This window comes from Stenella coeruleoalba (genome assembly GCF_951394435.1).
Source record: "Stenella coeruleoalba genome assembly, chromosome: 5".
NCBI lineage: Eukaryota > Metazoa > Chordata > Mammalia > Artiodactyla > Delphinidae > Stenella > Stenella coeruleoalba.
The window spans coordinates 143,775,827-143,796,157 of NC_137150.1; the positions used below are offsets into that span (position 1 = coordinate 143,775,827).

Consider the following 20,331-nt stretch of genomic DNA (forward strand, 5'->3'; position numbering starts at 1 on the left):
CAAAGTAGAATATGTTAGAAAAATTTTAAAAATACAACCACCTTTTCAAGTTAGAGAACAGTACTTGGTTTCCATGGTAACTGCCAACCATTTAACTAGGGCAAGTGTTACGTGGTGACACGGGGTAATTACAGACAACAGGGAAATTGCAGGGTATGTCTTACATAAATACAGAGTGGCTGCATGGTTAGCTTCTGCTCCTGAAGCAAAGCTGCCCCTGTTTCCGGAGGTCTGCTCCAGAGCCTGTCCTCGGGCCATCACTGCCGGGGCAGGGCCTGCCCTCGGCCACGCTCTCTGCTACCTGTGAGTCCCGCTGTCTTCCCCTCTCTGCGCTGGGGCCTCAGGCAAGTCTTCCCCGGGTGCACTTGACCTGTGCCTCTGCGGGGCCTTCCCAGGGCCAGGCTGGGAAGAGGTGGAGGCCACACACGGGCCCCAGGCTGCGGCCGTTGAGAGTAATCTATCAACCAGAACTTAAGAAGGGTGTTTCTAGACCTTTTATCAACCGGCTATGAAAGAAACCCTAAATACGGTAAAAAGACAGGAGAATTGGAACACAAATCAGTCTCTTGCAGATTGGAACAGGACGGTTACTTGAGAACATTCATCTGCTGTCACCTATACCAGAGTCCCCCCGAAGACAGAAACTTTAAGGCAGCAGCAACAGTAGAATCCTTGCTGAAACAGGGGTAACTGAGTCAGAGGCTCAGACTTTTGGTTAATTATTAAGAGCTAGAAGCAGATAATGCTTGTGGATGAAAACATCACAGGAGACTCGTGCAGAGCCTGTTGCAGGTAAGTATGAGGACTCAGACACTCGGCCCAGAACCGGTATCCATGGCAGGTGAGTCACGCCTCTCCAAAGCAAAACTGTGGGCATAGCCAAGAGCTGCTGTGCATTTGAGGAGGACCAGACAGCAGGAGAAGCACCAAATGCAGCAGAAGAACATATTTGAAGCGAAGACTTAATGGCATGAAGACAAGAATATTCATAAAAGAAACAGCTCCTTCAGAAGAAACAAACAAAAATTTTGGAAAGCAAAGTTATCAACACGGAATAATCAGGGTGGTTTAAATTGCAGAACAGACAGAAGTGAAGAAGGAATTAGTGACTGGACAAATGAACCGAGGATTTATTCCGGAATGCAAACCTAAAGGACCAGAGCTGTTGCAGAATGCAGGCCTCAGCCACTGAGAGGTGGAGAGTGTGAGAGGAAAGGGTGAGACCATGAGGACTCTGAGAGGCTCTCTTCTCTGTGGATGGGAGTCTGAAGAGCAGAGAGCAGAGAAGGCTGAGGGAGGATGATGAGACATCCTGGAAGAAGCCTCTCAGGGCTCAGAGCGTGTCGGGGGTAAAGTGTTGAGGGGGGGGGGGTTGGGGGTTGAGGGGATGGTGAGAAACCACAAGGGCCTGAATACAGTGGGACAGAATTTCGGGACAGGACCAAAGAGAAACCCCCAAAGTGGCTGGCAGGAGGCGCAAGGGTCTGGCTCTCAGTTGGCGTCAAAATTCTCTATGACAAATGTATACTTTAGAATTAATTGGATCAGTATCTTCGAAGTACTTGGGGAAGAAGGATTCCAAACCTGGAATTTGAGACACAGCCAGGATTCAAGTCGAAGGGCAAAGGAAGGGTGTTTCAGACAGTCAAGGACTCAGAGGTCTCCAGCCTCACCCCTAAGACTCTGAGAAAATGAAGAAAGATAGCCATCCACAAAAGAGGTTAGCATTTGGTTCCACTGAGAATGGGGAAAGAATCCAGGGTGGCACGTAGCTACTCTAAGTAACTGTTGGTGCCTGTTGGTGTGCAGATTAAAATGATGGTTGAAAAAATCTTGGTAGGTTCCAGCGTTATTTTTTGTCGACGGTTTGTTCAGCGGTTAGTTGTGATTTTGGTGTTTTCGTGAGAAGAGGTGAGCTCATGTCCTTCTACTCCACCATCTTGTTTCTGTCCTACAAACCGAAAAATCTTATATATATGTATTTATGTAGTGATGAGAAGGAGAAGAGTGAAAGGTCATTAAACATCAGTTCTTTTTCTGGGGGAATACGTAGATACTCTTCAAGCCTATAGTGTATGAATGTGCATCTAAACACGTTAACGATGTACCAGGAGCCACCAGTCACAGGGACAGATTGCTCAGCTTCAAATCTCGTGGAGGAAAAACTCTGGAACAAAGGAAACCTGATTAAGTCACACACAAAAAAAAAGAAAGGTAGAGAAGAAGGAGGAAATTAGAACTCAAAGTAAATGTGTAAAGCAAGACGTCGTGTGGCGTTAGTTCAAATGTATGTGAAATTTCTCTATTAAAAGGCAAAACTCAGATTGTCTTAAAATTGACACAGAAACAGAAAATGCATTAATGGGAGGAGTACTAAGCAAATGGTAATCACTGGGAAGCAGGCCAAGCAACATTATTTTCAAGAAAAAGATAAAAAGCATTAAATGGGTCAAAGATACTTCATTTTGATAAGTTATAATCCTCTAAGAAGATATGATACTCATGAACTTTTATGTATATAATTACATAGCTGTAAAATTTATGAAGGAAGAACTTCTAAGAATAGGAAATGGACAAATCCAGTACCATAATGGGAAACTTTAATTGAAAAATCAAGAAGACAAAAAAATTCATATGGATATGAAGAATTTGAATAGCATTCTTGACAAATTGTGTTCCAAACGCAGGATATACTTTCCTACTTTCCTTTCTCCCTCCCTTCCTCCCTCCCTTCCTTCCCTACTTTCTTCCTTTCTATTTTTCAAACACACCAGGACCATTCACAGATATATTTACCACGTATTTTACTTTAAAGGAAATTAATTTTTCAACAGCGGAAATCATTAAGTACAGTAAAAATGGAAATTAACCACAAAATGATAATCAGAAGTAACCCAGACTCCATTACATATCTAGAGATTTGGGAATGCTTTTAAATAAAAGCATAAACTGAATAAAAAGTAATGAAAATGAGATAATACTGCACGTCAAAACATGAAGGATGCTGTCAAAACTCTTCCCAGGAGAAAATGTTGGAACGCTGGAAACACTTAAAATAAATGAAACAACCCTATGACTCTAAATGTTAGAGGAAGAATTACAAAATAATTCAAGACAAAGTAGGAAAACTTAATGAAGATAAAGGTAGAGATGAATACAGCAAAACGTGAAAACGTTGCCACATATGATGTAGAAAGTCTGGATAACTATGGGAATGACTGAAACGGTGCTCAGAGTCTGCACTCACTGAGGTGCCAGTGAGGTCCTACTCCACAGCACATTCTCACTCATCCAAAAGGAAACATGATTCTTAAGGTGTGCAATTGTTTTAGAGAACAGAAATGTCAGAAGTTCCCTGAATCATTTGATAAGATCAGCAATGTTGTGATATGGAAGTCACACAAGTAACCCTAAAGTCATCTGTAGGTAACCCCGCCTCTGAGACAGATGCGCAAACCCTAAGTAAAATGTTAGCAGGCCAAATCCAGCAATGCATTCAGTTTTAAGTACCTCTCTAGCTGTAAGTACCTCTTTGATTTAAGAGGCGTTTTGAGGAGCTGTGCTTTGGAGAGGTGCCCGGTTGTGCCTCGTCCTCTCTCTGCTCTGTTCCTGTCTGTCTGGCGTTCTTGGTTTCCTTCTCTGTGTATCACTCTTCTTGAATTCTTCTCATTGCTTTATTTTGTTTTTGACTTTTAAAAATGTTCTCTTTCTTCTATTTTCCTCTGTTGTGTTTATTCAATCTCGTGTGTCTTCTAATTTCATCCTGATTTGGAAATATTTTTTCTTTTATTCTTGATTCTTTCCTGAATTCTATGACCTAAATTTTGAGTTTTTCTAATTCTGATTTATAGTTTTTCATCTCTTGCATCATTATCTTACTGTCTTTTAATCAACTTAAAGATATTATAGTTTTTCTATTTTTGTCAGCATGGCTTTATGATGTGTGTTTATTGTCAGCAGGGTTGTTATTTTGTTTCCTGTTTTCTTTTGTCTTAAAAAAAACTTTGTATGATATTTAACATCACACGAAATTTGTTTTGCTGAACTTTTAAGAAGGGAGGTGTTGTTTATAACAGCATTGCTAATTTCACAGCTCTAGAATGCCCTCTTCTGTTACTTTTATGAAGGTTTAGTATGAGGACTTGCTGCAGTTAGAGTGTGTCTGGTGGGAGCTGCTGGGGGTCTCCGAAAGCTGGGTAAAGGCCTTGTGTCGCCGTTAAGTGCTCCGGTTTTGATAACTGGTTTTGTACCCTGCCTACCCAGATGCCCTTGGTTTTAGAAAATATGCTCTAAAGTATTTGGGGTCAGTCAAGGCAAGTGCTGTCTTGTAGTCACTCTTAGCCGGTGTGGATTGATGGGGAACAAATACCTGTGCAACAACCAGGCAGGCCTGACTGTGAGCAATGGGGGGACAGTTAAGGGACCTGCAGGAGTTTGTTGTAATGTTCACGCAACTTTTCTCAAGGTTCCACATTACATCCCAATAAAAAGTTGTCAAGTAAGTAAGTAAAACGAATTCTTCAGTGGAAAACATGGTGGCCCTTCTCCTCTGTACAGATCTCCTGGGAGACTCGGGAGCGGGGAGGCCAAGGGGCAGCAGGTGGGGTCCCAGGTGGGCCAAGGGGGGCGCCGGGCTCTGGGCCGATGCAGGGGCTGACGTTTCAGTCTCTCAACACTTTTCTCAAACTGCAATTTTAATTAAAACAAAATCAATGCCTCAGAATGTAATTCAAAAATCTAATGAGAAGAGGACAAGCGCCCTCCTGAAGTGACGTGGGGTTTCGGGGCCCAGGAGGCCCGGAGGGCGGCTGGCGAGAGCTCCTCCCTCGGCCCGGTGGGCGGCTCCCACTGTCCCGAGGTTACTTGTCACCAAGCGCGAGCCGCTGAAGATGTGCGCGGCTGGTTCTCTACCGACTCGGGCGCTGCGCCCGGAGTGGGTCTTTGGATTCACGGGGTGCAGCGCTGCCGGCCGGGCCTCGTGGTGGGGAAGCCGGGCGGGGGCTGGGGCGGGGGGAGGTGCTCGGGCGCTTCTCGCCCGGGGCTTTCCACTCACACCCGAGCAGAGCACGTCCGCACCCCGTCCCCCACGGTGGCCCCGCCTCGTGGCCGTGGAGAGCAGGACCCTGGAGCTGCCCGGGGCTCTGAACCCTGGGGCCGCGTGAGCCCCGTGCTGGGGAGGTGATGCCTCTTCTTGTAGCAGTCTCCAGGGAGCTGGGTCTCCAGGGAGCTGGGACTCCAGCCGGCCGAGGGCGGTGCGGCGGCTCACCAGGCGCGCCCGTATTGTGCCCAAGAGGCTCATCTTGAGATGCGGGCTCCTTGGTGACCTCAAGGCCCCTCAGCGTCACCCCCACAGCCAGGCCTGACCGCCCCGCCCTCACTCTCCGCTCCGTTGCCCTGGCCCCCCCAGGCCTCTGCCCCGTGCCCAGGGCCGGGTGCCACGCCCTCGCGGCACCCCGGATCCCCCCCGCGCGGCCCGCCCTCGGCCTGCCATCCACCCTCCCGCACTCGAGCCTGTCTGGCCCTGGCATCCTTTGGAATCCAAGGTCCGGGCCCAGCCGGTTCTCGTCACCACGCCCCCTCGCCTGACCCTGGTAGGTCTCTGCCCACAGCGGCCCTGCGTTCCCCACCGCTGGTCTCCAGCACGACCACCCGGATCTGAGCGCTGTCCGAGGAGAGCGGTACCCGGGTGACGTCAGCCGCGTGTGGCCCCAGGCCGGCCGCCCCTCCCCACGGACTGCGGCAGCCTCTCGGTGGAAAAGGAGGTGCCAGGGCAGAGGGATCACAGACGACCCCCCGCCCCCCCCCCCCCCCCACGTCTGTGCCCCCGCTGTGCGTGCCCCTCTCCACACGGGCTCCACGCCGGGTGTCAGGCCGCTCGCTGTCGCTTTGTCTCCCGCCCTGGAAGCGCCCTTTCCACGCGGCTGGTGACCTGTTGTGTGCTTCTTGCTCGTTCTCTGCCCTGGGCTGAGGTTTTCTCCGGACAGTGCGGCTTTCAGGACGTCGCTGCAGCCACTGCTGGGCTGCACTAGCATGTTAGGCTCGTGCAGTCCGACGAGGTGAGGCAGCCTAGCCGGGAAACAGCGAAGCACCCACACCGCTGTGCCCGTCGCCTGCCGGAGTTCAAAGTAATCACGTTTACAAACTAGTCACGTTTGTAACTATGGTGCACATCCCTACCATGTCTGTTCGTGACGCCGATGGAGCTGGCCGATCGTCTTGGGGTGCCGACTGTCCCTCTGAGTCTTAGGGCCACTCAGGGCCTCCAGGGCAGCAGCATGGAGAAGGGCGCGCAGAGGCGGCTGCAGCTAAGCTGGGGCCTTGGAGACGGTGCTGCCCGCCTCCCTACTGTCCCGCTGGAGGAGACGGCCCAGCCACAAGGCCCACCTCTCCACCCCCCGCCCCCCACCGCAGCCCGCCCGCAGGCTCCTGGCCCCGCGCACAGGGGATGGTCAGATGTATTCTCCCCAGAGCACAGACCTTCCTCTCTCCCCAGCCGCAGCAAATAATTGAGCCCTGGCGTTGTTTGGACCCGGACGCTTTCAGAAATAATACAGTAAACACATTCCTCACCTTCGTCTGTTCTTTTCTCTTATCTCCTATTCTTACTCTAGAATTATCCTGGTAAAATCAGGCTTAAAGTTCCTCATTTGTATAACACTTTGCAAATTACAGAGTGCTTTTCATGTCACTGAAAGGTGGGTATTTTCTCGTTTGTATTTAGAACGAGGAACAGAGGCTGAGAGCAGCCGAGTCTGGGCATTAGCCTGGGGGTCGAACTCAGGGTCCTCTGCAGAGCAGGCCCCCAGGAGCCGTGTCACTAGCCGGAAGTCACCAGGCCCCAGAGAGTGTCCCTGGGGGTTGGAGGAGCCGATGCGGCTGCACGGGCGCCAAGTGCTCCCGCAGAGCCACCTCGCTGCACGGTACTCTCTGCCCCCGCCCCTCCTCCTCTGTTGCCCTGGCGGCCGCCTGGACCTCCCTCCAGGACCTCCCGCTGGGGAACATACCAGAAGTCAGCCCAGGACAAGGTGTGGTGGGCAGATATGTAGGCTTCCACCCCGGCCTAGAGGCCTTGCTGAACTCCCCCCTTGAGAGTGGGCGGCACGTGGGACGTTGTCCCGTGATTGTGTCGCGTTGCCTGGCAAAGGGATTTTGTGGATGTCATTCAGGTTTCTAGTCACCTGACTTTGAGTGACTCAGAGGGAGGTGCCCTGACCTAATCTCAGGAGCCCTTCTGTCTGGGTCTGGACGTGGGAGGTGGAAGAAGACAGAGACGGGAGGTGAGGGGGATTCCAGCGGGAGAGACCAGGAGATGCAGATGGCGTCTGGGAGCCAAGAGGGCCCGGCCGGTGGCCACAGAGACACCCTCCGCCTAGAAGAGCCCGGCTCCCAGGGAGACCACAGCAGTGGCTGAGTCCTGTGTGAATGAGGACCAGCCACCCCATGTCCGGGCCTCCGCCCCTCCTGGCCGTGAGCTGATGAGTGGGCACTGTGTTCAGCCCTAAGTTACGGGGTTTGCTCTCCAGTGGTAGAGAAAGCTGCACAGACCAGCAGGAGCGGGGCCAGTGGGGTGACATCGTGCTGGGCTGGAGTCTCAGGGCCACTGACAATTAACCCAAATCCCTACTGATGAGAGATGCCGCCTTCATCCCAGGCACTCATGGTCCACGCTCCCCTCCCCCACAGAGTGCTGTGATCCACAGCATCTCAGAGTTTGTCCCTCTGCCAAAAAGCCAACTCACGACCCGCCTTACTCCTCATCTCTGTGCTTCCCGAGGAACGCTGCAGTCCTTCTGTCATGGTTTCTGTGGCCTCCCATTTCAGTCACACCTTCAGGCTGGGAGGGAGGTCCTTCCAAGTGGGGCATGGCAGGCTCTGCCCACACACAGGCCTCGCCAGACCCCGTGGTCTCCTCAGTGTGTTGCGTGGCCCTTATTCAGGTTATCCTTGGCTTCTTTTGTAAGCATTACCGATGTATAGGAGAGCTACTTATTCTTGCATCTTTAGTTTATAATCTGTCATCTTAGTAAACTACGTCCTATTGGGGGGTCTCATAAGCTGGGATGTGTTAGGTAGAGAATTACATTATCACAAATGATCATTTTAACACCCTTCCCTTTTGAGTATCTATGGCTCCTCGTTATGTTTCATTTACTAACCGCATGGCCTGAATCTTTGGAGTAACATTGAATTGCAGCCCGTCCTTTTCCTGTTCGGCCAGACTTCCACCTCCTCCTGCCCCAAAGCTGCCGGATGCAGCGCACACCCGACCTGCCGGGTTCTAACAGCAGTGAATTATTGACTATTCTGGTGCTCCTTTCTGAAAACCTCTTGGCCCTGGGCTGTGACCACCCCGCCCGCACGGCCTCCAGACGCTCCTTTCCTGGACCCCGTGGGCTCTCCTCGTTCATGTGTCCGCGAGCACGCTTCTCCTGCCCACTGTCCTGGGTTCTCCACTCGCAAGATGTGCGTGTGGGCTCCCCGCTCCCGAGATGCATCCCCGACCGCCAGATGTCCCCCCTCGCGTCCTGGGCACCTGGAGAGCCACACCCCGGACCTGGCTCCTGTCCTGAGTGCGGGGAGCCGCCAGCCCTGCCCCTCGCCTCACCCCGCCTCCCCACATCCACCACGAGCCCAGGGTCCTCGGTGTGCTCCAGGCCCCTCCTCATGCCTCGGCCTGCATGCAGACGGCAGAGAAGGCCACAGATCAGGGAGGCAGAGGACGAGGAAAGACAGGAAGCCTCCAGAGCCCCCGGGACGAAGTGCCTGCCGGTGTCTAAGGGGCCTGCCTTCCCAGGCAGACCGAGCCGGACTCGGGGAGGCTCGACAAGTGTGCTGAAGGGTGCTCGGACGCTGCGCGGGTGCCAGACCCGGCTCCCACCTGGGAGAGCAGCGGCCCTGCTCCTCGGGGTGCACTCGAGGAAGAGCAGGCCCACGCGCCCAGGAGACGCGTGAGCAGCTCCCTGTCAGATGCTGGGAGGTGCCGGTCAGATGAGGCTGGATGCGTAAATACACCGTGGGCACATTAAGCGCTGATCTGTGGGCGCCAGTGGGGCCACCCTGATGGCACAGTCCTGAGTGTAAGCGGCAGAGGGGCGGTGTGGATGGTGCCCTTGGTGCCCATTTTCTGAACGCGAGATGCGATGGAAGGTCTTGTTGGGGCGCTGTGTGCAGCCTGGCGGGAGCGCGACGGCAGGGCCTCTGCCGGGCACAGCGCAGAGGCCAGGCGGCTGGAAGAGTGGCCTTTTGTGTGTTCCATTCATTTGAAAATAAGCCGAAGCAAATAGAGTGCAGTGTTCGCATTTGTAAATTCTCAATATCCAGTGCACTGCTGTCTCATAGTTTTTAGTTTCTCTGGGTTTGAAATACTTCGTAGTGAGAAATTAAAACTTTTTTCAAACTAGATCCCCCGAGCCTCTCATGAAGGGAGCCTTGCGTCAAGCCCGCCCCTTCCCCAGAGGGCGTCCTGACGGGACTCACGCCCGCTCACCGCTCCGGGGCTGAGGGTCCCAGAGCTCCACCAGGCCTGGTCCCAAGCCCGGGTTGGGCGCAGAGGCTCCTCAGGGCCCGCGGTGCTCTGTCCCTGGCCCCAGATGTGGACTTCCTGTGGCCGTGGGTTGAGGGATGTCACCAGGAGCTCCCCGAGGGCCCCGCTCAGCCCAGGCCTGGTGGTGTGGGGATCGCTGAGCTGGGTGGACCCTCCTCCCTGAGCTCTTCCCTTCCTTGGTGGGGGGTCCAGTCTGATAGGGTCACCGTGGTGCCTGGGGGTGGGCCCCCAGGAGCAGGGAGGGTGCCCCACCGAGCAAGACCAGAAGCTGGTCTTGGCCGGGGCCGGCAGACTCGGCTGCCCGCTTTTGGAGCATTTCTCGGTTTCCTCTGCAGGACAGGCCTGGAGGTTACAAGGCACCACGTCCCTTCCGTCCGCCATTGACGGAGAGTGCGGCTCTGAACGGGCCCTCCTCTCCCCACGGTCAGCGCACACGTGTGGACCCGGTCACCCTGAGGGTCACACGGTTTCCCAGGAGGGACGGGGGAGCCGACCTCATTTCCCCTTAGAAGTTAGAGGGCGTTTAGCGAGCGATGCCGGCGCCCCCGGGCCGCTCTGTGCAGGGATGTCTGAGCCGGGCCAGGTGAGCGCCGACCTGAGTCTTCAGAGAGCCCTCCCCGCCTGCCCCGCTGCCCTGTGACAGCAGCCGTATCCCCGCGGCAGGCCTGAACGTTGTTTCCGGTGTCCTGTGGGCCCAGGCAGCACGGCACAGGGGCGCCTGTCAGGGACCCTGGGCTGCAGGCCCCGCATCACCTCGGGGCTTCTGCCTCTTTGGCCCTTGGGTTCATTTTCACTTGCCCTCAGCCTCTGTCTCCCTCCTCCATCCGTCAGTCTGTCTGTCTCCCTCTGGGCTCTCCTCGTCTCTCTCACCCTCTGCTCCCTTCCTCTCTGCCGGGGTCCCCGCCTCTCCCCGTGACCCTGCTTGGGCCGGTCAGGGCTGTCATGATGGCCGGGCATGTGGAGCCAGGTGCAAGGTACTTTTGTGCCTCAGTTTGCTCCCCGCTCTCGACCCAGAACCACCCGGGTCCCTGCTGACCGCTCCGTACCCCCGCCCCCTACGGACCAGAGCCAGCCTTGTTTAGAGCCCAAGCAGCTGCACGTTTACAGCCTCGCGTCCCTCCCGGGAGCTGGCCCCGCCGCTGACCACACGGGCATCCAGTTACCACGAGGGCAGTGGGAGCGGCAGTGGGGGCAGGGAGGGCTCTGCGGCCCTAGAGGGACAGGGCCCCGTGCCCCAGCACCTTGGTGTGTCTTTCCCTAGAGCAGAATCTTCCCGTGAGTCACACACAAGATTGTCCACAGGATCCAGGGACAGGTGCTCATGGAACGTACTCTCTGCCCCCTTCCCACAAGAAGGCCCCATGCTGCCAAGACCCGGGCTCGGTGCCCCTGAGCCCTGGGCAAGCTGATTTAAGGCTGGGGCACGTGGTGTCACGTCAGGCCCTTCACTGAGGTGCGCCACTGAGTGGGACTTGTGGGAGGTTTGGGAACAACGGTGCACCCTCTCCAGGGGGGCCAGCTTCCTGGGATGACATCAGTCCCAAGGTCTTTCTGGCTCTCAGATAAGCAAGTGCTCTGGTCACTTTTAGTCACAAAGTAGCCACTACAGTAATTAAAGTATTCGGACTCATGGGCTTAGTTAAGGCAATGCTAGCTGGTACGGTGGCACAAACATGATATAGTTTTCTTTTTTTCCTGATTCTCGATGATGGGGGGAAATGATTCTGTTTCAATTTTAGATCCTACTTAAAATAAGGGATAGAAGGAAAGAGGATGAATATCTTCTAAGATACTGAAGAAGATAACAAGCAAAATGTCTAAGACCTAGCTCAGCATTTTTATACCCGAATGTAAGTGAAAATATATTTCATATAAGCCAACAACATTAAATAAGGAAACAGAAAAAAAACATAAGGGAGAGTTGACAGGTTGGATTAATTATTTAACTACTGATAATAAATGGAAATTATTAAACTCTCCTACTTCAAAATAAGCAGCAATTAAACTGTTCTATTTCAGAACAGAGGTTCTCAGATTGATGTGGGAAATGGAAACAACCACATGACAATTGAGGCAGACAGACCTAAGATAAAGGTTAGAGTTCTTGAATTGTGTGAGGAAAGACACACACATTGCTGGGGGTGTAGGGCAGGGCTGCAGCACAAGGCTGAATCGTGCCCTCCAGATTCATGTGTCGAGCCCTAGCCCTCAGTACCTTGGAATGTGACCATATTTGGAGCTGGGAGTCTTCGGTGAACTAATTAAGTTAAAATGAGGTAATTAGGATGGGCCCTAGCCCAACATGACCGGCATCCTTATAAGAAGAGGAAATTAGGATGCAGACACGTGTATGCACAAGAGAAATGATCGTGGGAGGACACGGAGAAGGCAACCACCTACACGCCAAGGAGAAAGGCCTCAGGGAAACCAACCCTGCCCAGATCTTGATCTCTCAGACCCCTAGCCTCCAGGACTGCAAGAAAATAAATTTCTGTTGTTTAAGCTGCCCAGTCTGTGGTATTGTGTTGCAGCCACCCAAGCTGACTATTATAGTACTTATGGAGGGGAACTTGTCAATGTCTAGAAAAGTTTCATTTGTGTTTACCCTTTGATCCCATGGTCCTATTTCTAGGACTCTATCCCAGAGCATCACTGACAAAAATAGGCATGACCAACAGGTATAGGAAATAGGTATACACATGGGTATTCATTTTAGCACTATGTTAATAGCAAAAGATGGGAAATGATCCGTATGTTCACCTATGGGTTGAGTCCATTGTGGTTTACTTATACAGTGGAGTACTCTGCAACTGTAGAAATGGAATGAAGGGTATTTCTGTATTGCAGTTTACGGTCATCTCCAGAATACATTAAGTAAAAAGAAAAGCAGGGTGCAGACTTGTTCATAGTATTCTACCCTTGGAAGGCAGATATGTGCATATACAGATATGTATGTATGTAATGTATTCATTTATATGTTTAACAACAGACAATGGAAGCATTTACCAAACGAGTTTTTTTAGTTACTTATATTGAAAGGGAGGGACCCGAAGTGGACAGAAATGGGAAGCTTTTTGTGAATGAAAATCTTATTATATAATTTTGACAATGGCATCATGTAAAGGTTTTTGGATAATCAATAAACATCTAAATCAAGAAAGTATGAGGAAGCCACTCCTAAATATTGAAATTATATGGAAATTAATTAGTTTAAATATATAAATGTATGTCAAGTTGGTGATACAACCAAATAGGAAAAAATTACTTCAAGTAACTTCATAACATGACATTTTGCTTTTTTTTTTTTTTTTTTTTTTTTTGCAATACGCAGGCCTCTCACTGTTGTGGCCTCTCCCGCTGCAGAGCACAGGCTCCAGACGCGCAGGCTCAGTGGCCATGGCCCACAGGCCCAGCCGCCCCACGGCACGCGTGATCCTCCCGGACCGGGGCACGAGCCCGCGTCTCCTGCATCGGCAGGCGGACTCTCAACCACTGTGCCACCAGGGAAGCCCTACATGGCAATTTTAACTCTATATTCCAAGTGGAATATTCTCTAAGGGAAAAAAAAAAATAGTTCCATAGATTAATTGTTAGTAACAACATTATTACTGTTATTTTTAAACTGTTACATATATTTGGGTGAACCCTTTCAATGTATCTCCCTGCTATGCTCTTTTCTGGATTTTCCGTTTGTTTTTTTTGCTAACCTTTTTCTTTTTTCCTCTCTGTCCTTCATTTTGGACCTTTTCTGTTGACTGCTTTTCAGGTTCACTGCCCTGGACTTCTACTGTGTTCTGTCCCCTGGTAGCTGCACACAGTGATTTTTTTTCTTTCATATTTTGTAATTTTCCGTTTTAGAATGCAGGTTTTTCTTTAACTTTTCATTCTTTGTTGAGATACTCCATGTCCCTTTTGTCTACCTTTCCTCTATTTTCTATCACATAATCATCACAGCTACTTTGAGGTCGTGGCCAACGTGAGTGTTTGGATCACGCCCAGACCCTGTCGGCTGTTCCGTGGCTCACTGTGAGTCTGGGAATTCTCCTCTGTGTGCCGAGCATCACGGATGAAGTGCTGCAGGGCTCCCACGTGTTCCCCCTTTGTTCCGGCAGGGAATGAAGTGGTCAGTGGCCCCCTTGCTCCTCTCAAGACTCGAGTTTCGGCTTTGTCAGGGCAGGTCTATTTCCATTTTGCCAGAGTCCCCGTCACCTACGTGCAACTGCTGTGGAAAGCTTGGTCTTCTCACTGGGGTCCCTTCACTCCAGGGCCCCACACTGGCTCCTGCTGAGCTGAGCTGTCAGTGTGACCCCCACTTCCCAGTTAGTTTTGACCACCCCACCCTTGCCCAGAGTCTCATTTTATGCAGACACAGGATTCACCAAAGACCCAAGGGGGATTTCACACAGGTTTTGGGTGCTCCTTCTTAGTCCCTATCTACAATCTCTGCACCCCACTTGGAAAACACCCTCAGGGACAAGCAGGATGAGTGTGGGGCTCACCTCCAGCTTCTACCTTCCCCAAGGATCGTGGGCTTCTGCTTGTCACCCAGCTCTTACCACGGGTTCCTGCCTGAGGCTAGGTCAACACCAGTGACTGCATCATGGCCCCATCCTAAATGCCACAACTTGTGTCTTGAAGGATCAAGCAAGTCAGCAATCAGGTTGATGCCATTGGAAAGCAAGAGTTGTCGTGTAACAAAAAGATGTGTTTGTTGAGGGGTTTTGTCATGCATGGTGTTGAATTTTGTCAAAAGATTTTTCCTGCATCTGTTGAAATTTTAACTTTCTCCTAGATCCTCTTAATGTGGTGAATTATATTGACAGATTTTGCAAATATTTTGCAAAATAATTTTGCATTCCTGGTGTAAATCCTCGTTCTTCATGATTCTTGAATTTTTCTTGCTAATATTTTTGTGAGGAGCTTGCATCTATGGTCATTAGAGATATTGGTGTTGCCATTTTCAGTTTGCTCACATCTTTGTCAGATTTTAAAATCAGAGTTATGCTTGCTTTGTATGATGCCTTTGGAATTACTTCCTCTTCCTCTATTTTTCTGAAGCAGTTTGTGTGAGGTTGGTGTTATCACTTCTTTACATGTTTGGCAGAATTTCCCAGTGTTTAGAGTCTTCTTGGTGGGAAGGTATTTGACAACAAATTCAACGTTTTCAATATTTACAGGGGTATTCAAATTCCTTTCTTAGTTTGTGTCCGTTTTGGAAGTTGTGGTTTTTGAAATTGTCCAGTTCATCTAAGTTGATATATATGTTGGCTTGAAGTAGTTCATCATAATAATCCCACATTATCGTTTTGACATCTGTAGGATCTGTAGTGGTGGCTTATCTTCATATCTCTTGTTTGTTTTCTCCTTTTCTCTTCAAGCATTTTCCAGTTTGAAGGTTACTAACTTTATTTCATTTTTCTTTATTGTTTATCTATGTTTTCATTAATTTCCATTCATATTTATTATTTCCCGCTGTATTCATTTCCTATGGCTGCCTTAAAATATTACCACAAACTTAGTGATGTAAAACAACACAAATTTTTTATCTTAGAATTAGTTCTGGAAAGCAGAATTCCAGCACAGGTCTCACTGAGCTAACATCAGGTGTGGCAGAGCTGTGCTCCTTTCTGGAGTCTCGGGGAGAATGCATTTCCTGGCTTTCTCCAGTTTCTGGAGGCCTTCCTCCCTTCCCTCCCACCTGCAACACTGCATCTCTCTCTCTGACCCTTCCTCCCTCATCACTTTTCTCTCTAATGCAGTCAGAGAGGCTCCCCACTTTAAAGAACTCTGTGGCTGTATATGGTCCACCTGGACCATGCAGGGAAGTCTCCCTGTTTCAAGGCCTGTAACCTTAATCCCATCTGCAGGATCCCTTTGCCACAAGAGGTCACATTTACAGTTTCAGGGACTCAGGTGTGGGCATCTTTGGGGTGGGCGCAGGGGTTATTCTGCTGCCACACCTACATTCCACCTACTTTGGCCTTAGTTTACATTACTTCTAGCTTCTTAACGTAGAAACCATTTGTCTTTTCTAATTTAAGCATTTGGTCCTGAAATTTCCTACTCAGTACTACTTTAGCTGTGTTCCACACATTTTGGCATGTTGTATTTTCTTTTTTTTTTCTTTTTTTTCTTTTTTTGCGGTACGCGGGCCTCTCACTGCTGTGGCCTCTCCCGTGGCGGAGCACAGGCTCTGGACGCGCAAGCTCAGCGGCCATGGCTCACGGGCCCAGCCGCTCCGCGGCATGTGGGATCCTCCCGGACCGGGGCACGAACCCGTGTGCCCTGCATCGGCAGGCGGACTCCCAACCACTGCACCACTAGGGAAGCCCTGTATTTTATTTTTCATTCAGTTCACTGTATATTTTAAATTTCACTTGAGGTTTCCTCTTTGTCCATGGATTATTCAGAAGTGTGTTAATTTCCAAGTGTTTAGAGACATTTCTGTTATCTTTCTGTTATTGATCTCTCGTTTGATTTAATTATAATCAGAGAATAAATGCGCTGTGTGATTTGAATTCTTTTCAACTTGTTGAGGTTAGTTTTCTGGCCCAGGATATGGTCTGTCCAGGTGATTGTTCCCTGGGTGCTTGGAAGGAATATGTGTCCTGCTGTTGTTGAGCAGACAGTTCTACAGATGTCAGCCACCTCATCTGGGGCCTGGTGTTAAGTTCTTCTATGTTGGTGGTGGTTTTCTGTCTAGTTGTTCTACAAGCTGTTGAGAGAGGGGGTCTTAAAGCGTCCAAATGTAACCGTGGATCTGTCTGTTTTCCCCTTAGTTCTACCAGTTTTTACTTCGTGGGTTCTGTGGCTTTGTTGTGTGACGCACGCATGTTTAGGATTGCTCTCTTTTTGATGGAGAGACTTTTTATCATTATGTAATGACTTCTTTGTCCCCGATTGTTGTCCTTGCTCTGAAGTCTGCTGTGTCTGGTGCTAATGTAATCATGCCTGATTTTTACAAAATAATATTTGCTTGGACAGCATATAGTTGGGTCATTTTTTTCATGAATACATTCTGCCAATCCCTGTCTTTTAATTGGGTATTTAGACCATTTATATCATAATGTAATAATTATTGCCATGTTAGGGCTGAAGGCTGTCATTTTATTGTTTGTTTTGTGTTTGTTCTCTCTGTTTTTTTTAAAAAAAATATTTATTTATTTATGTATTTTGGCTGTGCCTGGTCTTAGTTGCATTGCGGCATGCAGACTTCTTAGTTGCGGCATGTGGAGTCTTAGTTGCAGTACGCATGCAGGATCTAGTTCCCCGACCAGGGATTGAACCCTGGCCCCCTGCATTGGGAGTGCAGAGTCTTACCCACTGGACCACCAGCGAAGTCCCTCTCTCTGGTTTTTGTTTTTCTGTTTACTCATCCTACCTCCTTTGGATTACTTGACCATTTTTTTTAGAATTTCATTTTGATTCATCTCTAACATTTTTGAGTGTATCTCTTTGTACAGATTTTTTTTTAAGTGGCAGTGTCTGCAGGCTGGGCAAGGAGCTGGACAGCAATGGGGCAGAGGTGTGATGGTGGGGCGGCCACATCTCTTTGCCTTGTGGTCCAGCCCTGCTACCCCGCTTGCTGACACAGCGAGCAGTCAGCCTGCAGGACAGAGAGCAGGCCTCCTGTCCTGTGTTCACCAAGGCCCGTGGCTGAGGAGTGGAGGTGGGCTGCTGCGCCCTTCCAGTGCCACAGGCTCTGGCTGGGCCCAGCGTGTTTCGTCTGCATCTTTGCGGAAAACATTTTCACGAAAGCATTTTGAAAAGGGCAGTTTATTAGAATGTTAGTAATGGTAGCAAGAAAGACTGACAGTAAACAGTTCGCATGGTAATTAAGATATGTTTTCTTTCCTTGTTGAATTTATGTAGAAATGAGCTGGAACGTGGTAACAGGAACCCCGATGTCGGTACTGCACGTCCCCCTTTCAGAGCACGTTCTCGTCCTTGCCTCGTAGGCTCCTCCCCACAGGCCTCCCTGGAGGACTCTGGGTGGAACCACACCTTTTCCAGACACGGTAGTGCTTCTCCTGGGGCCTCAGATAGTGAAGGTTGGCGCTGGGACTGTGACCTCGGCCTGGGGTGTCGGGGCCTCACTTCCTCCTCTCCCTTTGATGCTTTCTGGAACGTTCCAGGAAGTACAGGGGTGTCTGCACCTGGCACATTCAAACTGACTCACACGCAGAGCGTTTGCAGAAAGCTGTGTCTGGAGAAAGGTTTCTGTGGCTCAGAGAAGCTTGAAAACCACCTGCCGTCTCGAAGAGACTTGTGTGACCAGGTGTGCCTGGGGGCGCTGGAGACGTGTGTATGGTCACCTCCTGGGGTGGGCACAGGGGACCATGCAGGGGACCTGGGACTGTGAGGATTGAAGATGAGCCTGTGGTCTGGGGGACGCGTGGTGACCAGGCCGACCCCCAGAGTGGAGTGAGCTGGGAGCCAGGAAGTGGGACCCTTAGAGCACTGGGTCAGCACAGCCTCCAGGTGGGCAGAGCTGCTGCCCAGCGAGCTGTGTTTGAACTCTACCTTGGACAGCTGCGCACAGCAGTCAGCAGCTGGAAAGCATGGATGAAAAAAGAGGCACAAATCTCAAGTGAGGAAGGCCGATGTGACCGGTGTGGACTTGAGGTCCGGCCCCGATGACCTGGGAACATGGGGTCCCGCGCTGGCCTTCAGCTTCTCCCTGATGCGTCAGGAGCTGCATGGGGTAGCAGGGCTGCCCCGGGGTCTGTGTGCTTGGCTCCCTGTGGAGCTGCACACTCTGGGGGCCTGTCCACCCCTGTTAAAATAATTGACGGCACCGTGGCTGAGTGCGGAGGGAGAGCTCTTGAAGCTGAGGGTGAGGCCTTCCCGATGAGTGTCCCGGCTGGGCACTGGGTCCTGAGAGGCTCCCACATGCTGGCCGAGGCTGCTGGACCAAGAAGCATCAGGCGTGGCCTCCACCTGCCGGGAGTATGCAGCAGGAAGACGGGCTTGGACACTGTCCTGCTGGGAAGAACCGCAGGACCACCCATTAACCAGCTGACCGGCTGTTCTCGACTGGGGATCTGGGCGTGACAGCTTTAGTCCAGGCTCCCAATCTAAAGCACTTCCAACATCCTCACCCCTCCTCGGGACAGGCTGCACAGTGGTGGAATCAGTTCTCACACCAGTTGGAGTCCTGGGACGACCTGGAAGGCCCGTCACCGAGCTCGTGCTGCCCTTGCCCTCTTCACTCCCACCCCACTCCAGGGCCTTTGCAGATGCCCGGCGGGCTGGGTGCTCTGCTCCCTCCTGTGTTTCAGGTCCTTATTCAAAAGTCACCACAGTGGGCCTTCCCTGCCCCTTTGTGAGGCCCACCCCCACCCTGTCCTGTGCGCCCTCCTGGCTGTGCTTAGCACTGGTCACTGCCCAGTGCCCTATTTGGCCTATCTTTGTCTTTGCTGTCATCTGTCTTGTCCACTCAAACGCAGCCTCCTTGAGGTGGGCGTTCGGGTCCTGTCCAGCACTGTTTCTAGGGGGGTGGGGGGGTGGGGGTATGGGGGAGTGTTCATGTTAACTCAGGTGAAACTCACAGTGACCAGGGACTTTGTTTTCTGAAAGGAGTGAAAAGCTGTGGGATCTCCCAGAGATTTAACCCTGCGGGAGGGGGTTCCCCCCCACCCCGTCCCACTGAGCTACCTGCCCCTGGAGAAGGTGTGTGTGGATCACGCCTCCCCCTACACCCAGGGGCCGGTGGTCAGAAGAGGACACTGCTGTTGTCAGGGTGCTTGGGGAGGCCCCGTAGCCGGGAGTTAGAGTAGGTTTGGCCCATGTTTCTGGAATAGTAGGTGAGAGACGCTTTCGGTTTTGAGGGCCTTGCAGTCTTTAGCATCCAATCAACTCTGCCCTTGTAGTGGGCATGGCTTCGAACCGAAACCCACGGGGGCAGGTTTGGTCTGTTTTTGTGAATCCCTCAGAGAACTGTTTTCTTTGAAGAACTGGGATTTAGCCAGTGGAGCTCTGCTGCCTCCTAGTGGCTGGTAATTTTGCTGGATCGGGTCACACCCTTTCATCTCCGGGGCCGCCTTCCAGTGAAGGAGAGACTGAGGCTTCTAGAATACCCAGATGCTTTTTCCACCCCGGTTGAGTTCAGGAGGTTCTGTTGACCATCATCCTCCCGGCCTCCTTGGAGACGCCCGCGTAAGCGCGTCAAGACTGGCTTCAGAGCGGGGCTGAGGGTCTGCAAACATGGGATGTTAACGGAGGGTGGGAGCAGCTGCCCGTCCTCGCCTCCACCTGCAGCCTCCCCGCCTGCCTATGGCCGTCGTCCTCTCGTGCTCCAGGTATCTGGCCTCTCCAGGGAGGGCGGGTGAGCTGTGAGGATGCAGTCGGGAGTGCAGGGAATGGCCCTGGAGGGGACGTGGGGGTGTCCAGGGCTGCTGTGACCGCTACCCTCCCACAGCTCCTTAGCCCACCGGGCTAGTCAGGTGTGAAGGATAGGACGTCTGGTCCAACACACCTGCGGACTGGCGGGACCATAGGGCTTGTGCACAGGCTTCAGCTGAAGGGCAGGTGTGGACTCGGGAGGGGAGTGGGTGGAGGCCAGCCTGGGCTGCATACGTCTGGCCCACTCGGTGACCTTAGGCTTCCTGTCCAGGGGGCTTGGGCTGACGTCAGCAGGAGAAGGGGCTTCAGGCCACTGGAAGGGGGACCCTGCGACTCGAGGGGCAGCGCCCTCAGTGCAAGGCAATGGGCGGTGAGGCCACTGCGCAGAAAGGCACGGTGATGATACACCACCTCACCCCTCGGCCTGTGCCTCCCGGAAAATT

At 51.5% G+C, this 20,331-nt stretch overlaps 1 protein-coding gene across 1 annotated transcript in view; it reads left to right on the forward strand.

Moving 5' to 3' along the window:
* PCBP3 (poly(rC) binding protein 3) overlaps window positions 1-20,331 on the forward strand; it is a 212,807-nt gene that overhangs the window by 123,059 nt on the left and 69,417 nt on the right. The window lies entirely within an intron of this gene.